This window comes from Chironomus tepperi, unplaced genomic scaffold (assembly GCF_022539635.2).
Source record: "Chironomus tepperi strain 1889 unplaced genomic scaffold, CSIRO-AGI_Ctep_v1 contig_309, whole genome shotgun sequence".
NCBI lineage: Eukaryota > Metazoa > Arthropoda > Insecta > Diptera > Chironomidae > Chironomus > Chironomus tepperi.
Genome location: NW_027226431.1, coordinates 2489099 through 2503841, shown reverse-complemented (window position 1 = coordinate 2503841; position 14743 = coordinate 2489099). Strand labels below are relative to the sequence as shown.

The 14743-nt window shown below is 30.4% G+C and overlaps 1 long non-coding RNA gene across 1 annotated transcript; it reads left to right on the top strand.

Annotated features, from left to right (window-relative positions):
• Window positions 1-5640: 5640 nt before the first annotated feature.
• Window positions 5641-9169, top strand: LOC139092747 (uncharacterized). The gene is made up of 2 exons (XR_011544624.1): window positions 5641-5768; window positions 8929-9169. It is a non-coding gene; the product is annotated as an uncharacterized lncRNA (long non-coding RNA).
• Window positions 9170-14743: the final 5574 nt, after the last annotated feature.

The window sequence follows — 14743 nt, the reverse complement described above, 5'->3', positions numbered from 1 at the left end:
GATACTTCCTTACTTACTTATACATATATCAACTATGATCCATGGCGTTTCTTAATTGACGTCTGAATCTTGCTTTATCGCTGGCTAGGCTTTGTCAACTTACTATAGCCATGTGGAGCTAAGGCTACAACAAAAGGCTTTCCTTCTGACTCTGTTACTTCCTCTGTCTGGTCTAGTTTGTACAAATTATTTGCCCGCACGTTGATCTGACATTCTTTCATCACTGTTCTGCACAAAGTAGCTTTTGGAACTCCTGGCCACCATATCCCCTGCAGATAACCCTTCGACAATTACTAATACCAAATGCAACACTGTCTCTATCAACATCCTCTTTCCAAGAACTAAATACATCCACAAAATCAATTGTTAACATGCCATAACTGAATAATTGACAAATATTAATATCCATCATATACATCATGTGGATTAATTTCCTACTGACCGCTCACATATGATTCTCATTCATTCATATGCAAATTTATGACAAAAAAATTCCTTACATTCACATTAATTTTTTTTTATTCTACAACGTCTCCCTACGATGTGAACTGTGAAATAAAAAAAAAGCAGCAAATTGTCTGCCACGGTCATTGTTTATGAATAAACATTCAACATTCCATGATATCGGTAAATAAAGTAATTTTGCAATTAATTTTATCATAAAAATTACAGAGAATTTAATTAAATCAGTTGAATTATCTTTTTTATATGCATTGCCTTTTTTTTTTCTCAGCTGAAATAACTTCATGCTAAGTTCCTCTCATTCTTTATTTTTTTATTTTCTTATTTTTTTTATATACTTTTTGCATAGCTTGTTTGCTAGAGTATCTCTTGGTGATGACTATATCCGGGAATTGCGATGGTTTTTGATGAAGAAAATTAATTTTTCTTGGTTACGTCAATATGATGAATTTGTGCTGAATCAAGAGAATAGTGTTGAATAAGATAAATTTTACTGAATTGATTAAACTGTGTTGAATAAGCTAAACTACTCTGAATGAGCTGAATTACTCTGAATGAGCTTAAATATGCTGAACTGGCTGATCTATTTTAAATTATCTGAACTATGCTGAATATGCTGATTTGTTTTGAATAAGTTGAATTGCATTGCATAAACTAAATTTTGTTTAGCTTAACTCGTCTGACTGAGCTAAGCTTTTCTTAATCAGTCGAATAATTGCGAATATGCTGCAGCTGAACAGTGCTGAGAAATCTAAACTGCGAAACCTAACTATGCTGAATAAGTTGAACAGATCTGAATAAGCTGAAGTATTTACCTGAACTGTGGTGAATAAGTTATACTATGTTGAATTAACCGAACTGTCCTGCATAAGCTAAGACTGCACTGTATAATAAGAATGCTGATTAAGCTGACTTATGTTAAATAAGCTGAAGTGTGCTGAATAAGATGCATGTTACTCAAGATTTTACTGAATAATCTGAATTATAGTGAATAAGCTGAATAAGTACTAAATAGGTTAAACAATGCTAAATAAGCTTTACTGTGATGTAACTTAACTATGCTGAGTTAGCTGATTTGAGTTAATTAAGATAAACCATATTAAATTGGCTGAACCATGCTAAAATAAGCTGAATTGTTCTCAATGAGCTTAACTTTGCTTAATTAGCTGAATTGTGCTGATTAGTATGAAAAGTGCTGAATTTTGAGGAATTCATCATATAAGTTAAATTAAGTTGAGTAAGCTGAATTAATATTTTTATCAAATAAAACCAATATTGGATGCCCTATAACATCAGAACTAATTTAATTTCCTTCAATGCATCGCACATAAACGAGAGTAAAGATATTTCTACGTAGAATATTATCCAATACACGAACCCTTAAAATTTCTCTTTATTTTTTTTTTTGCACAAATGAAGAAATTTACATGCCATCCAAAATTTCCTTTACTGAAAAACATAAAAAGAAAAGAAAAAAAAAATTCATTTCAAACAATGTAAAAGGCTGAGCACAGTAAGCATACAATGTATACATTTATGGATGTATGCACTGGGTAAAAGCTGAAAATAATATTTTAATTAATGCTAAGGAGTGTTTACCTATGCTAATATGATGTGTATATATACATAAATATTTATGACTGATTCGTATACATATTCTTACTCACTCACTTAATCATTGACAATAAATTATGTATTATTTTAATTACATATGATTTCAATTAAATTTTTACACATGTAAATATTGTTACATGAGACTTACTTTTTATACTTTTTGTAATTCTCAATCTCATTCATTTTGCTGTATGTTTAAGATAATTATGGAAAACAGTTGAATAAAAAAAAAGTGTTGAACTCATTACTAAAACAAACATATGGTAAATAAGTTGATTTTTTTTTGCATATATTTATATATTTAAATTAAGTAACTTCGAATCTCTATCCAATGCTGTATTAAATATATAAATTTTTTTTTCTCTCTTCTTCCACATCTTTTTATTTGTTTTAATTATCAAATGCTCAATTAGCACTCTAATTTAGTGTGTTTTGTTAGTGTAGGCTCACTTCACAGTTTGATTTTATTTTTTTGATGAATTCTTATAAAGTGAATATTAATTAATGATATTTAAATTAATAATAAATTGGTTTTGTAAATTGAAAGTTTAACGCAATAGGTGAGAATGATAGTGAAAATGATTTATTAATAGATATATACTTATATGATACAGATTTTTTTGCTAATATGATGTATGATATACAGTTTTAATTGCATTGCCAATTAGAGAAAAATTAAGCTTTTTTTTAATTAAAATGAGAAAAATCTGCCTACATTAATAATTATGATTTATTAATATCAATGTCTGGATTTGGTGGTACTTAACATTCTTAATTACATCATTTTTAGATTGTTAGATGAAGTGATTGTTTTAGAATTATTTGCTTGATTCTGTAAAGATTGTGAACGCGTACTACATGTGGCTCTAGTCTCTCCACCGTAAGCCAATCTAAACTTCTCGCGGTGAAAGCTGTCAATCCAAGACACACAATAGGGAGGAGTAAAACGAAGCTCTGGTTGCTACAAGCCACGCTGGTTTAGCATGCACATCCTTAAAGGTAAGCTAAGAGAATCAAGACCATGGATCTCAATTGATTTGTACTGCCAGCCAAAGCTTGAAGTCAACTTGAATTTCGTATGAAAAGTCGACTCATTTAAAAATAATTCTACTTAGACTCGTTCCTAAAATTGACATAATATTTCGATGGTTTGCAGTATCTTAAATTATTATATCAGATTTCTACGAGCATGCAATTATTAAGCATGATTCAACAAAATATACCTTCTTAACTATTAATTTTTTAAAGAATTATTCTCCCAAGTAATCCATTACTTTATGATTCGTGACACAAGTTCCATTTTAAAAACAATTTTACACCAAGAAAAAATTTTAAAAATCCATTTTCATAGTCCAAGTACATTAGAGAGTTAAGAGACTAATTTCACACTTATCTTTATTACTTCCTTCACTTATCATAGAGAATAAGTAGAGAATAAGAAAAAAAGACAATTCCAAAACCTTGTTATCATCAAATTATCCATAACTATGTTAAAAAATTCTCTTCACACAATGAGCATTTAAAAATAATATTTGATACCTTAGTTCAGCAGTTGAAGCATCATTTAAAGTATCATTTTACTAACAAATTTTCATTGTGAACGTTAATTTTAACGATGAAATAAATTTTAGATAGGAACTTAATAGTTTCTCACAATAAACTTTCATAATTTAAAATTCATTTTTATAACAAGTTAATTTTTAATGCATTATGAAATGCTTGATATGCTGTTGTGTTTTAGTAAATTGATCTTTCAAGGCTTTCAATTAAAATTTGGTATTTTTGGTGTCGATATAAAATTTTGACTGAGTCTTAACTGAGACTTAATGATTGACCAGACACAACGATCATTTTAATTAATTATTGCATTTGATCGGATATTCATTTCTCATTAAGCATTTAAAAATTATTTATTGTCATCTTAACACGCTAATGAAATATTATGATCGATCATTATAACTTTTTTGCATATAAATTACAGATTTAATTGCTTATTGCAGTTTTAAGTCAAAAGAATTTGGTTAATAATATTCTTTTTTTTAATGAGGAATGAAAAGCATCTTAATTTAATAAGCACACACATGATAATACTTAAATGATCAATAAATATTTGGGAATTAATATTTTGTCATTATGACACATGGATTTTGATTGTTTATCGGAGGCATCCTGGTGGTAATGATTTTTGATTAATTTTTTTAGTGATTCTTGGAATGTAGAATTTATGGAATTTTATTTTTGAAGAAGTCATCATGATCATTAGGCTCTTGACATGTGCTGATTGCCCTGTAGTGACTGGAGCTCTTATGCAAAGGCTGTAAAGCCAAATGAATCTAAAGATGTATTCAGATAATAAATTTTTGTAAGAATATTCATCATGATTTTAAAGCAGGAAGAGTAATTACATCAAATAAACGACCCTGAAACTCAAAAATGACATAAACCATCAAATTGCCAAAATCCCAGTATCAAAATAATTAATAAAATTGTTCAACTCCTTCCCTCCCAAAATCTGATCATTAAAAGCATCTCTCGAAAAACATCACTCAAAATCCACCACAAAACAAGGTAAGCATCAAACAAAGTTGATAAATTCACTTGAGAAATAGACAAAATATGAAAATAAAGAGATACAAACAACGCGATTAAAGGTTTATTACAACTGAATATTAATGAATATCTCTCGTTTGATTTATAATCAAAATTCATATTTCTTGCATGCATTAGTTGCTTGTCAATATTTTCCTTTCTACACTCAATTTTTTTTTTCTCTGTCCTCATCAAAATCATCAAATGAATAAAAAAAAAAGAAGGCATAAAAAAAAGAAGACTTTTGATGTCAAAGACATTAAAAGCATTCTCCTATGAGAGGTAAATAATGAGTTTCTCCCACTTTACAGTGTGAGTGTGCTGAAAGGAAAGATGACAGTAACGTGTAGAAGCGAGGAGGAAGAAGAGGAATAAAAAAAGCCGTTGAAAGCGGAAAAAATAAATTTGAAAAAAAAAATATGCGAAGGAAAAATGTGCTTGTGAGTGGAAAAGCGAAGGCACTCACAGTATATATGGAAAATTCATCATCAACAACAGCAACAACAATCGCTCTTTACGCCACTTGACGTTTCTCGAGTGTATTTTGAGATTTTTTTTCTACTTCTTTCTTCTTACTTCACTTTATACTCTCTTTTCTCTTATTATTTTCATTTTCGTTCCTCATGCAAACATTATTTCCCCTTTTTTATTTTCGTGTGCTGTACACAACATACAGTAATGAGACCTAAGCATATGCGGGAGTGAATAGACAATACATTTTCGTATTGCTTTCATTCTCTGTTTCATGCACATTGTGGGCGTTCTACGCAACTGTTTTTTTGTCTATTGCGATTGTTTTACAACCGGATAGCTTGATGGGAAAGAGACAACGACAACAAAATGGATGATGGTTTACAACAATGAACAAAATATATTTATATATATTTCTTTTTTTTTATTTGTTCTTTCTTTTACTCAATTTCTGAATAAATTCAAAAGATATCGCTAGTGTTTTTCGTTTGCCGTGTCGATTGTTGTGTGTTTATCAAGTAAATTGGAGTTTTTTTTTTGTGCATTAGTCTATGATGGAAAATTCATCGAAAAGGAGTGAATTGGAAAATTTTGAAATATCGAGGATTAGTGGGAGAGAATTTCAAGGAGTGGTAACTTTTTGAGATATTTTTGTGATGTTTTTTGAGGCTGTTGAGGCTTGAGACGAGTTGGCAGGTGATAGTTTTGATGGTTATGATAGTTTCAGTTGAGAATAATTTCTTGGATGTTTAATAATGTTAAATGTGAAGGCACAAATTCAAGCTACAATTTAAAATGAGAATTTAAATAAATTTTAAAAATTATCTGAATAAGTTTCCAGGCATTCAAGAATTTTTTTCAAATAAAATATGATAGAATTCTTTAAAATTCATAAAATAGTTAGAAAGTTTGGATACTTTCTACCAACCTGCCATCAAAGTTGAAGATTAATTTTGACTGAACTTTTATAATTCAAATTATTCTGTTTTCTGCTATCACAGTGTTATTACTTGAATAAATGTTGCTTCATATCTGTAGTTACAAAGTGGAAAAATTGCGTTCGATCTAGATATTAACTTGCAATAAGAGCTTGAAGGCTACTAAAATTCAGATTTTGTATGAATAAGTCGAATTGAGTTAATTCGAGCTAAATTTTAATTTGTTATTATTTGCTAGTTAAATCGTATTTTTGTCCAATCCGTGATATTTTTGAAAATACTAATTTTCAACTAAATTTTAAATTCAACACATCTGCTTAGCATTAACATTTGAAATTGTGTTGATAGGTTGTTCTTGACTCTAAAAATATTGTTACTGTTTTTAAGTTTCAAATTGTTAAGTTTAATTATCAAAACACATTGAATTTCACAAATTTTCTATCAATTTCAACAAAATTCAACATCAAACTCAATTCTTAAATGCGAATAATAACTGCTTGTAGCTACATTTAAGAAAATTAGTCCTTTAAGTAAAGTGAATTCAGATTTTATATAAAAAAGTCGACTCGAATCGATACAAATCCATATAAAATTAGAATGAAATTCCAAATCTGCCTTTAAGTTAAGCATTTTTCAAAATCGACTCGATTTTTGCTTAGAGTTGAGTCGAAATTTCCATACAAAAACCTTAGTCGACTTCAAGCCTTGAAATAAACTAAAACACACAAAATAAATGCTAACCCCCAAAAAAATTCAAACATAACCTCAAAAATAAACTTCAAAAAAAAACATTTTATTCAAAACAGCCAGTCTGCGCCTTTTCAGCAACAGGAACATTTCCATCCATCAATCATACAGCCCGTTATTTCCATACACATTGTTTTCTTTTCAATTTCATTCACCTCAGTGTTCTTTTTTAAAGTAAAGAAAACAAAATTTCATGCTGAATAAAGCTGCTTAAAAAAAAATGACACAAACAAAAAAGTGAATATAATAAATTTGTGTGACAACAATTACTTTAGAATATTTTTTCGTGAAATTATCTTTAAAAACGACTTATTTTTTGTGTGTTATCTGTTTATATGTAAATAATAATAATTTTGCTTGAGGTCATCGCAGCATATAGCATCGTGAATGTCATTAATCTGTCTCGTTGTTCGTTCTGTCACACGAATTTCTTTTTCCTTGCTGCTTCTTCTACATTGTGGTTAAATCATCATAAAAATTTATTTATATACCGTACTTTATCTCCATTTAATCGTTACACTTCTAGTCTAAAAATAAAAATTTGCATAATTATTTTTTTTTTCTTCTCTTCTGTCTCTTTTCCTTTCCTTTTTTTCCATTTAATTCGACGTAATGTCGGGTTTTAAAGAGTTTTTCATTCTTTTGTTATCTGTTATTTTTTTTTGTTCTGTTCATTGTGTTTATGTAGACAGTATTTTGACCTTTCTATAGTTAAAATTGTAAAATATATTCTTATCATGCAAGCCGAGTGGAGGCATAAAAGAAGAAGACAAGGATGTTGATAAAACATAGCCTTGGATCTCATTTCTCATTCAAACTTTTTTTATGGATTTTTTTTTTGTTATTTTTTTGGAATCAAAATCGATATTTTTTACGAAAATCATTATTATTATTCATATTTTTAAGTATATATCTACATATACATAACGAAAAAGTTGTTGATCCAATTCTGAATAAAAAATCCTTTTTCTTCTCTCGTTCCTCTTCCTTTATGTACAAATTTTTCATTCAACAATGGCACAAGAAGAAGGAAGCTTCTTTTTTTTGTGTGTTCACTTGTAAAAGTATTGAGTTTTGAATTGTTGCGGTAATTTGCATAATTTTTACGATTTTTTTTCTTTCCTTACAACTGAGGAAAAGAAATGAGAAGATTTTCATTTTTTCTTTTATGGTCTTGTCGACAGAAAGGAAGGGAAAAGAAAATTATGAATTGGATGATTGTGTGTAGCTTATTTTAATTAAGGTTTTCACATTCATGATCTCAACTGGTTTGTGTGATCAGAAAACATCAAAAAAGTTGTTGAAAATGCAGCTTGTTTAAAGTCTTTAAAGTCAGGTTATTGGAATTCGAAGTAAATTGTGTGGCATTGAATTCGTGGGACAATTGAGCCTGAATTGAATATGATCCAAAAGACCAAAAATAAGCTTGAACTTAGAATTACCGACACATGGGTCTGTCTCAGAGCCAATTCTATCTCAAGTTTGGCTTTCCATCATGCTCATTTATTACAAAACGCGAAAAATCGATTTTTTGAATAAATTTCGATCGGCACACACTCAAATTATGGTGACTATTGACTTTTTACAGTACAATATAACGAACTTTTTCAAAAAATTGTGCTTAAATGGATTTTACCATCCTTCTGGGTTCTTAAACGTTATAAGTGAACTATTTGAATAATTAAGTGACAAAATTGGTCATTTACTTATTAGAGACTCAAATATGGACGAAATATTGTTTGTAGCATGGGGTATGAGGGACACTAAAATTCAAAAACACGTACTAATTCATGAGGTGCGCAGAAATGACTCTTTCTTACTTACTTTGTTGGTCGTACAGATCAACTTTGATCCACGACCTCCCTTAGAAGTCCACTAAAGCTTGCTCTATCGCTGGATTCCGCCTGCCAATTTTTGATACCAAAATTAAGTTCACCTGTAATCAGAATTGACCCTAACGTATTGAATTCAAATAAAAATGATTGAAAATTGAACAAATTAAAGCAAAAGAGTAATCTAAATCATCACAAATGTCTCTAACAGTCGCTTCCAAAGCTGCTTCCATAAATTTCTCAAATCTTACAAATTCTATTAATCATCAACCAAGCCAGTGAACTACTTGTCAACTTCATGCTAATTAACAATTAATGAATCATCTGCCAATCGCACAAGGAAGTCAAACAAAGCCAGAACCAAACGACATTGATGAATTATATCAAATGAGCAGCTCCAGGGGTTCAGGTAAAAATTCAAAAATTTTAATTCTTATCAATTTTCAAGTCTGTAAAATTTTAATTAATTTTATTCAAAGAAAAATTAAGGAAATAAAGCAATTAAAAATTATGAAATTTGTCTCAGTTTTATTCCTTTATCTCAAAAAACAGGACAATAATGCAGGTGAATACATCCCTCATAATATGCACATTAGATATGATATGATGCATAAAGGAAATGCATCAAGACTTTGAAAAGTTTCAACGTTCATTTACTTCTTCCTTTTCTTTCAAAAAGAGTCCTACATGCATGCACAAAGTGAATGTTCTTCCTGATTTCTTTTCTATCCAACATTCATACTGTAAGGATTATTTGAATCCATAAATATATTTAGTGTATTTTTAGTCTCAAGTCCGTACGAATGAAAAGAAGAGAAACAACAATCATTACATGTTGTAAAACACATTGCGTATGAACATTTGCATTTTGTGTCGTCCATTCCAAGATATTTTGACACATTTTAGGACTTGCTGTTTTGTTGCAAAATTTAAATTTAAATTAAGCTTGTTTTTGCATTTCCTTATTGCAATTATTATTATTTTTTAAATTCTTACTGTATGCCATTGTCTATTTTCAATTGCAATTTTAAAGCATATATGCAATCGTATACTCAATTTGCATGACCATGTTGACAGAGTTGGGGCTTCAACTATGGTCGCCTTGTTGTTTATTAAATACGCATAAATAACATCCTGATTCCTGTTACTGTTTACGGTACGTTTACATTTAGATGCCTTTTTCTTGTTACTACGGGTGACGGGCATGCGCTAAACAAAAGAGTTCTTTTATTCAGTCAGTAAAAAAAAATAAAATATGAAAATCGTATGTTTGTGATTCATCGCTACGTAGACATGCACGTGAATTTTTTGTTTGCTTCACTTCTTTTATTGTGCATTCTGTCTTATTTACATAAAAATTTTTGATGACTTTTTATTGATGATTTTTTGAACTGCATATTGTTGTGCGTTTTGTTTGGATTTTTGAACCTTTTGTAGCAGGGGTTAATCTGGAGTAGACAGCAGAATTTGAAGTTTTTTGGAAAGTTGGATGGAGTTTTGTAGAGGAGGCGTATTCATTAGGTACAAGATGAAGCGAAGATGGACACAAGGATGAAAATCTATCCACGATAGCTAATTTTTTTGACTTTTAACGCAGTTTAGTCGATTATTTCATACAAAATTAAAATCAACTCCGAGCTTTGTGTTTAATTTATCACCATACATTACGTGACAGACCTGAGATTGCTTCGTAGCATAATTTTTAGTGTTCAGTGGAGCATGGTTTTGTTAGGACTGGTAAAACCTATTTAAAATCAGACTTGTCATTCTACTAGAATATCAAAGTAAATTTAGGATTTGGCGGAGAATCTCACGCCTGCCTTTCCTGTTTGTGTTTTGAATGCGCATGCCTGAAGATTTCGGCTTTATCTTATAGTTCGTCTAAGGGAGCAGACCTGAATTTATTGTAGGCTTTCAGTTTTGGACGAAACCTAAGTAAAATTATTGTTTCACCACAAATATAGTTTCTTTCAAACTACATCTTGTAATTTACATGAGGCAGCTCCCCAGCAATATCACATCAGTTCCCCAATTACCCGAATATCAAGGTACTTTGCTCAATAATACAAGTTGGTTAATCGATCAACAATTTGGCCCCAAGCTGGTGTGACTCTGACTTAGTATAGAATTTGATTTAAATCCAGCTGTATACGCCAGAATCATGATGGTGTAGTGTATGATTTCGAATCGATTGGTTGACTTTTGATATTCGGGTATGCTTATTAAATTTAGGCTGAATTCAAAAATTTCAAACAATTTTTCAGAAATCATGCAAGAGTTACCCCAAAAAATGTGTAAATCTTCAGCCATATCAACGAATAATTTTTAACATTCCAGAATGACCAGCAATATCCATCAACTTTTTGTCCACCACAATCTCATAATCAACATTGTTGCCATAATTAAACACACAAAAAATATTCATATCGAAATCAACGGTATTAATCAGATAAACAAGAAAATATCTCAACAAACATGTCAGTTGTAGACCAATAAGACTGCCGTTGAGTGACCATAATTAATTGTCATTCAACAGTATAAAAGAAAGAAAATTCCGTTAAAAAAAATTTTTATTTAATTTTTCGCGAGTGAAAATAAAAAATGTAAATGCAATTAAGAATGCTATTGTCCACTAAATGATCCTCTCTTTTCCTCAATAAACATTTCAATACCCTACAAAATAAAAAAAAAAAAGATAAATAAAATGAAAAATGCCGTTCGAGTTGGACGCGCTTTTAATGAAAAATAATTATGGCTACGTTGTGATGCAAATTATTCAAACATCGATTTTTCATTCTTTAATAAGCATTTTGTGTGGCTGTGTTGTTGAATGTTCGAAAAAAAAATTATTAAAGCATGAATTGTCGGCGACAATTTTATATTTTTTTTTTCCTTTCTTTCGACATTATTCAGTTCACTCTAGAAATTAAAGACAGGCAAAAATGCTATAAATTTTAGTTGTGCCTGGACGAAAAGAGAAAAAAAAAGTCCACACACAGCACACAAAGAAGCACATTGTATGTGAGTTGAAAATTTAATGAAATATGAGCAGCAGTTTGTTAAAAAAAAAAAAAGTTGAAGTGAATTGGATAGACATTTTTACATAATGACCTTCCTTCACTGCCATTCATTTGCTAATGCTAAGCACGATTTCAATTCATAGAAACTTTTGTCATGCCGTACACTTCTTCTTCGCACATATTTTTTTCTTCTTTCTTTCTTCTCTTTCTATCTCTGTCTCTTTAATAAATAACAACGTACTAAAAGTTATGTGCTGTTCATATGGATGGTATATGGAGGCTTATTACCACTACCTTTTGTGCCTTTGACACTTGAAGGAGGTAACTTTTTTCAAGTTCAAACTTTTAGTTATTTTTAAATATTGTATATACTTTTGTTGTATTACTAATAAGCTATTCTAATTTCAAAGAAGAAATTGAAAGGAAGAGGTGGATCAGTTTATTCTGAATAAATTATTCTAGATTGACACGAGAATGTCTTTTTGTGAAACTTTTTTAACAATAAAATATTGTGCTTAACAAGTTGAGTCGTGTCGTTGGTTATTTTGAGTGACATTTTTGATGATTGTTTGGTTCTAATTTAAGTTTGAATGATTCAAGGAACAACATGTCATATCTTCATGATCTTGGTAACACTCCCTCATCCGCTAATCTCTGGATATGGCACTTCTGTAACTGGTGTATTCTTGAGACCTATCGTGCACAAAGGAATTAGCTTACCCTAATAGGCAATGAACATGTTTTCGTGATACAAAAATACCACTACTGTATCTAAAAGCAGTCTCTTTATCTATTAGGGTAGGAGGTGTTGACTTATACCCCTCACCTCTTCCTCCGTAACAAAATCTCAGCCTCTAACTTTTCTCCTAAGAGCATTACATATCAAGCAAACGGATCCTTACGGTATTCAATCCAGGGATCAAAATGTTCAGCATTCAAGGATTGCATGGATTTCTACTGAAATGTAGAGTACAAGAACACAACCGGGATCAATCTTAGGATTCAGTATATTATGATCCGGTGATTAAAATCCTAGAAATAGCATTAAAATCCAAGATTGTGATGCTGATTCCCAATTGGCACTAATTACCATGAAGCCGACAGATGATTTTCATGAAAAGCTTGTGCCGATCGGGATTAAAATGATCAAAAATTTATGACAACATAATCATCAGTTCCACATTCTTGACTGAAATTATCAAAGGTCACCAAAATTGAGTTCGCTAAAAAAAATATGAAATGTCATACTTCACAAGAGTCAGCAGAAATGTGTGAAAATTTTAATAGATTTTTAGCGAACCAGAGCAAACTCTAAAGCTTGCTTCTTCAATCTCTGGAAGTTGATTAAGTACCATTCCAGTTTCCTTATTGAGCATTGTATTCTAAACTCTAAATTGAAAGAAATCCAACAATTCTCAAAAATGCGCCATTTCCCAAAAACACACCTAATCTCTAACCTCCATCACATACAGCAGCTAGCAAATATTAATTGATGCTTATCATTACAATTTTTCTTTTGAAATCGTTAATTTCCCACTTCATTGAAAAGTCAAGTAACTCACAAAAGTCTTACGCAATTTTTATTTTATTTCTTTATCTTTAAAAACAATTTTTTTTTTTCGTTTTTCCTTCCTTTATTCTTCACGTTTTATTATAGTTCATCTCACTTTAATCTTCTCCCGTTCCTATTTTCTCTTGTACATAACGTAAAGTATAATGGAATCGTGCTGAAAAAATCTCATAGGGAATGGAGAGACGAAAAAGGAGGAAAGCATGCAGAACACAGAAAAAGAAAATGTGAATACCTTTGACGATGATGCCATAATATTCTTAACGATGTAAATTCAACAAGGATAAAAACAAGGCGAAAAAAAGAAAAACTTTTTTTTTGTTTCCAAAATGGCGCATTCCTTATGGATGATTTTCATGTTATATCATTTCAGTCACTCCAACTCCCCCCAAAAAAAAAACTCCAAACTCATTTAAATTTATTAAAGTGATATGAAAAAATAAAGAGTTTTCTGTTGGATTCAATAGCTGTCGACCAGAATGCGTCACAACATGCACATTGAGTGATTTAGATGCAATGGCATAAAAAAAAGTAAATTTGCATTTTATGTCAGCAATTTTCAAAATCAAAAGTGTCATCACGAAAAAAAACGAGAGAAGTTTCAACTACTTCACAATTGTGCGGTTTTTGACATTCTCGATTTTATTGTGCTGTAAAAATCTATTTGCTGTTCGCTGTGTGTGTCTATCTTTACTCCTTTATTCATCTCATTCTATATATTGTTCACAAATTTTTTACCATACACAGTCGACGACGAATATCCATACAACAGTGTCGATGAGTGAGTGAGTGAGTGAGAGAGATAGACAAAAAAAGAACTGCTGTACGCTTGTAACATACATAAATCTATTTGCAATGGTTACACATTTAGAATGTTAAAAACAAAAAAAAAGTTTTTTTAAAGGAATTTTTTGGGTTAGATGATGGCAGTCAACTCTGTTTTGCGTGTACGTGTTTCGTATGTACAGCGAGCGATGAGAGACGATTCTTTAATAAAAATAAAGTTACAAAAAAAAAATATTTTCAATGTGAGTAACAAAATTATTTTTAGATTCATTTATGGCAGGCTTTGACAATTTTAAATGCGAGTGTGAATTTTTGAGGTGAAGAAGATTTATTTTAATTTTTTATGGCATGGAACACAGCGGATGAAGTTAATCAGGATAGAAATCCTGTGGAACATATTTGTAACATACTATATTGGGAGTGTGAGACTTGAAGTAGATGTAAATGATAAGTAAAAAATTTCAAATGAATTTTGACTGAGTTTTGAAGGACCTTCATGCGTAGAGTCAAAACCAAGGTAATTATAACCCCATTGACAAAATTTATTTTTAACTTATTTGAGATTTTTCTGTAAAAACGCTAGACATACCCCATACCCACCTCCTTGTCTTTCAGACTTTGTATTATTTACCTAACATAAAATGCTTCATGCTTCATGGAAATCAGAGCAAATTGAATAGAATGAAACGAGAGGGGTGAGGGGATTGGTGACCC